This window comes from Acomys russatus, chromosome 13 (genome assembly GCF_903995435.1).
Source record: "Acomys russatus chromosome 13, mAcoRus1.1, whole genome shotgun sequence".
Classification (NCBI taxonomy): Eukaryota; Metazoa; Chordata; class Mammalia; order Rodentia; family Muridae; genus Acomys; species Acomys russatus.
Window position 1 is genome coordinate 12,441,823 of NC_067149.1, and position 6,121 is coordinate 12,447,943.

Consider the following 6,121-nt stretch of genomic DNA (forward strand, 5'->3'; position numbering starts at 1 on the left):
GAGGTTTTCAACGACTTTTTCAGTGAAGGATAGAACAAGGGACAAGAGAGCGACAAGAAAGGATGCAGAGGGTTTAAGTAAAGGACAATGTCAGATGCGAAACTGTCACCATGCAGCCCCACCCCTTGTAGCGCCCCACCCCCTCAGAGCACCCCACCCCCTCAGAGTGCCCTGCCATCCCAGGTACAGCTTCCCACTCTCCACCATGCTGTGGAGAAAGAGGAAGAGAGCTTCTTGAGCGTGTAAGGACAGTGTGCGTGAACAAGGGGGGGGGGTCTCTCCTTTTTCTGTGGGAAAGAGAGTATGGAGAGTGCCAAGAGGGCAATTTGGGAGCTCTAGAGTGGCCATCATACTTGATTCTCCTCTGCGCGCCTGCTCAGAACCAGCGGTGAGCAGGTGCCCTCTGCTCCCCTGAGCTGGGAGGAAAAGAAGAGAGAATTCGGGCACAGCAGCCTGGCTACTAGCTTCATCAAGTGCCTGCTCTAGGGGGCATCCAGTCCACCTAGGACTCCATTGATAAAAGACTGTGGGTCCCCCTTGAAGTAGCAGAGATGGGCAGATGAAAGCTTTGGACTAGACTGATTTCTCTGTCAAAGAACTATGTAGCCAGCACTTCTAGGAATTCTCCACGTAAACGTTGGCACAGAGCCACCATGTGGCCTTCGGTACTAAAGGGAAACGCCTAGAGATCAGAGGTCCAAAGTGAAAGATGTAAAAAGCTGCCAATCAGGTGGGTGAAAAGATATGTTTGTCTCTTGCCATCATCCTATGAGGTGGCAAATGCAGAAGAGCTAGAAAGAGACTGTATGCCCACTTCCCAGGAGTTCTAAGTCTTGGGCTAGCCTGGGTGTGGCTTCGAGACCTGCTCTCCACAATCCTGCTCCATTCCTTATCACATGGCTTCCTCACTCCCACGCCCATACTGAAGGTCTGGCAAGTCACTTGGGGTACCCTGTCCTCAGCCTAGAACGAAGAAAAACTATAATCTCAGCATTCAGGAGGATCATAAAGTCAAGGCTAACCTGGGCTACAAAAAAAAACAAAAAAAAAAAACAAAACAAAAACAAACAACAACAACAAAACAACAGTCAAGGAAAACAAAAGCACACCAACTCAGCCCACAGCGTGAGACAAGACCAGAATGTTCTCCAACCACCCTGGAGTCTCCAAGGGTGATTTTGAGCAAGTTGCTGACACAGGCTCACTATAAATGCTTCTGGTTGTTATTGGAGTTGCCATTTATTGAGTTGTGTCTATAAGCTCTATATTGTACATAGCCCCCTGCATATATAATCACACATCTAAATTTATTATTGCATTAATATATATGTCTGCGTATGGTGTGTGTGTGTGTGTGTGTGTGTGTGTGTGTGTGTGTGTGTGTGTGTGTGTGAGATAGTGTGGCAGTCATGGGATAACTGCGGGGTTCATTCTCTCTTCCCATGGGTTGTTTCCTTCCTTTTTTTGTGTGGCAGCAGTAGTGGGGTCATTATCATTGTCGTCTTCATCGTCGTCGTCGTCATCATCATCATCATCGTCATCATCATCATGCTGTTGGTGATGATAGTGGTGGTGATTTCTTGAAATAGGGTCTCATGTAACCCAGGTTGGCCTCAAACTTAGCTATGCAGTCAACAACAGCCTGTAACTCCTCAGTCCTTCTGCCTCCATCTCTGCGGAGCCAGACTTACAGGCACGTACATCCTGCTCCATATTTACTATATGCCTTGTCTTTCCTTTTATTTTTGTATTTAGGCTTATTTAGGCGTGTGTGTGTGTGTGGGGGGGGGAATTTATGTGCACCAATGCAAAGCAGGAGAGTGTGGGCTTGCATGCACACATATGTCTGGCTGGTGGTGGGCGGGTGGGGATGTGGGGAAGCCTGGAGGAAGGGATGGGTGGGCTCTGGAGAAAGAATGAGAAAGCCGGAGCACCAGGGACATGATGCTAAGGTTTGGACAGCATCTGGAAAAAAAAAAAAAAAAAGAAAAAAAAGAGACGGGGGTGGGGGGGGGGGAGAGAAGGAAAAGGAAAAGTTAACTGTTCTGAGAGCTCAAACAGAAGCAGACAGACTGTGGTGCTGCCGGATGGACAGTCTGCAGCAACCACCTTACTGAAGTATTTTTAAGGCAGTGGAAGATACGCTGCAAACTTTCACTTTTAGGAGATCCTCTGTAGCCTTCTGTTTCTCCCAGCTTCTTAATTTGACTTTTTAAAGGTTATTTTGCCTAACCAACAGTTCTTTTTAGTCCAAATGTAAGAAAAATAGGACTCAGGGCTGAAGAGATGGCTCAATAGTTAAAAACCCTAGGCTGGAGAGATGGCTCAGAGGTTAAGAGCACTGTCTGCTCTTCCAGAGGTCCTGAGTTCAATTCCCAGCAACCACGTGGTGGTTCATGACCATCTCTAATGTGATCTGATGCCCTCTTCTGGCCTGCAGGTGTATATGCAGGCAGAGTACTATATACATAATAATAAATAATCTTAAAAAAAAAAAAAAGTTACAACCCCTTTGCTATTCTCACAGAGAACCAAAATTTACTTCCCTGTATCCATGGCAGGAAAATCACAGTCCATTGTAACTCCAGCTCCAGATGATCTGGTGCCCTTTTCTGGCCTCTCGAAGAAGCAGAAAAATGGGATTTGGTGTTTAGTATGTGTATGGTAAATATTTCGTGAGTGAATGGAAGACATCCTATCAACAACTACAGTGAAAACATGTCTCTTTTGGGTCTCTCAGTCGCTGTCCTGCATGCATTTGTCAGTCGTGAGGAAATGGTCTTGTGCTGGCACAGGAGTGTAGCTTTTATCCACCATCTGCTTCTGGAGGTCAGAGAGCACAGCATCTTTTTGCTCTATTCATAGCAAAAAGCGCTCTGCACATAGTATGCACTCTTAAGTGAATGGGTTATTGTCTGGGTGTATGACTCATATTTTGGGGCGTGTCAGTACCCCCTAGTCCAACTCCTGTTACTGGAGTCCCACAGCACTTGGTGTTGCCTTTTGATCTACTTAGTGCACACTGTTGGGATAACTGCTCACGGCAGTGATGCTCAGCCTTAGATGCTCATCCTTGGCACCTGCTGTAGACATCTGCAGCCTCATCCTACTCAGTACCCACTTCTGCTTCTAACGCTCTTGGTAGGGTTTGGGAAAGAATGCTCCCTGATCTCAAAGCATGCAGCTTGCATGGGATATAGGCTTTCAACCCAGGCCTGATCAATCGGAACGTTACATCCTTCTGGCTGCAGTGACTGGTCCCAGGAGAAGTTGTGGCTGAAGCCTCGATCCAACAACCTAGTCCCGGGAGTTGTGCTGAAACCCAGAAGTTCATTCTCAGCTAGATCAGGACAACAGGCAACTAAATCACAGCTGTTTGCATTACTTTAATGGAATAATTTACTCACATATTCACCAAACCCTGAACCAAGAGAACGGTGGTCACGGTGGATGCTGGATCTGGCTATGTCTCAATACCAATTGGATTTTCTGTCACTTCAATGAAAAGAATTCGAACTAACACAAAATTCCTTTTTCTCCCCTCTGTGGTCTTTTCCTGGGCCAGAGCTAAACTCTCAAGCATTACAGTTATTAGAGGCAGTGTGCTTTCAAAGCCACGTTGCCATTGGGAATGAAAAGACTTGTGTGGCCATATCCTGGCTTTACCACGAACTGACTGAGTTCAAAGCTCTTCATGTCTCAGGAAAGGGATGGAGCAGTAGGAGGGGCCAGAGATGTTCAGGACACAAAGGTCTCCTGTGCTGAACAGGGACTAGGGGCTGCTCAAGGTACAAGCATGGCCAATGCTTAGATGGTTTGGGTGGCACATTGGGATAAAATTTGCTTTGGTGCAATGCCATTAACATTCAAAAAAATATTTCACTGTATGGTTCAGGCTGAGCCTCCTGCCTCAGCCTCCACAGTGCTGCAATTACAGGCATGTGTCACCATGCCCAGAAATGTCACCTTTTTTTTTCTCTTTTTTATAAGAGGCAAATGAGGTGAAGATAGGACTGCCGGGGGTGGCAAAGCCATAATGGCAGGGGACAGGCAGAGGAGTATCTAAGATTGGCTTCGCTTCCTTTTGTGTAGGAGATGGTTCCACCTCCGTCATCCACCAGTAACCACTGTAGTGCTTAATTTAAGCAGCAGTCTGTGCTCTCCAAGCTCCAAAGTCAGAAACAATGGAGAAAGTAGTCCGTCACAGAGGACTGACAGGCAATCTGCCATGCCCCAAAAGTGTGGTGAGGGCTTCTTCATGCATAAGGCCAACCCTTCACTCCTTAGGTGGACCTCAGCTCTCCCAATCCACCAGGCTTTGTCCAAAGATCTCTGCTGGCTCTTGAAGGCAAGGTTTATGTTGAACGGGTTCCAGCAGTGAGGTCAGCCTCGTGGAAGGTTTCCATATATGCCATGTGCCTGCTGCCTTGCCTAAGAGCATTACCAAGGGCTGCCTCACTGAGCCTGGCCAGGAAGCAGGTCTTGGCTGGGTTCCCACACTGAGGCGGGCAGTGGGGTTTTGCTTTGGTTTCTAAAAAAAAAAAAACAAAACAAAACCAGGAGGCACTGTCCTTGTTGTTGTTATAATGCAGTATATATTCTTTCGAGTTGGGAAAAAATTTAAAAGGGTAGAGGGGGAAATAAAATCCTTTTATCATCCTAGCCTTCGATACAAATCCTTTTCAGAACGCACACGCCCATGTGTATTTCAGGAAGGCAGCATTGGTGTGGTTGAGAGTATCAATTTGGGAGGCTGCAGAGGTGGCTCAGCAGTTAAGAGCACTTTCCACTTCTGCAGAGGACCTGGGTTCTATTCCCAGCATCCTTCTCGGTAGCTCACAACTAACTGCCTGTAAATCTAGTTCTAGAGAATCTAAAGCCTTATTTTGGCTTTGTGGGCACCTGTATGCACAACACACACACACACACACACACACACACACACACACACACACACTAAAGAAAAGAAAAGAAAAAAGAAAAGCAAAGGACAGAAAAGAAAAAGAATTCTTCTCCCATGTTGGTGTCACAGATTTCTAGGCTACCTTTACTAGCTCAGTTTGTGGAGACAAAGGAAATATCCCCTATACTCTCACATACCATCCTAGGCATTTCTTAAGAATGTGACAGAGCCAGCACAGTGGACTTACGCAAATGCACCATTGACTTGAATGTAACCCAGGACTCTGAAATGCTCCAGTGCCTTGGCTGGAGACTGTCAGGCTCAAGGAGAAAAGAAGACCCACTCGAGACAACACCAAAACAGGAGATGACTTCCGGCCCGTGGAGGAGGGCAGCAGGCAGGCTACCCTGCGGCACACACCGTCTCACTCGCCAGCAACCAGACTTTTCATTTCAAGCGTTTCTATGATGCCTGATCAGACAGATCACTCTAGAACACAACACCAGTGAGCTGTTTTATTACAGAACAAAACAACACCCTTTTAAATAATATACCTTTAAATAAAATCAATTTTCGGGGGCCGTGAGCGCCTCATGCACTTCCCGCCAGAGTGACAAGTTAGTAGTAGTGTCACAAACAAGAAAAAGACAAATCTTTCAAAACGACATTCACAGTTTTGCATAGATGCCCTTATTTAGACCAAAGGTAGAGATGAACAAGTTGGTAGATAAATTACTGAGGGACAGAAGGCCAGCGGAGGGACAGAAGGCCAGCAGAGGGACAGAAGGCCAGCGGAGGGACATCAGGCCAGCTGTCGGAGGGCGGAGAGGTGTTTCCTCTTGCATCCTAATTTTTGAGTTAGTTCCTTGGTGAGATTTGCTCATTTTCAGATTTGTCGTTAAAAAAAAAAAAAAGGACTTAGTTTCATATAATAAATAACAAAAACCCTTGGTTTGACCTTTCCTATTCTGTCTTAAAAGCTTAACTCCACTGGGGGCTAGTAAACTGAACAGGGTGTGTTGCTGGGCGGGTGGAGGGGGTAAGACTTTATGCAATTTACACTAATTAATCGTGTGTGTGTGTACACATGTGTGTGTGCACATGCGTGTGTGTATGTGTGTGGGTGCACACATACCACAGTGCACAAGTGGAGGTCAGAGGACAACCCGGGGGGACGTTGGTGCTCTCCTTCCACAATACGGGCCCCGGGAATTGAAC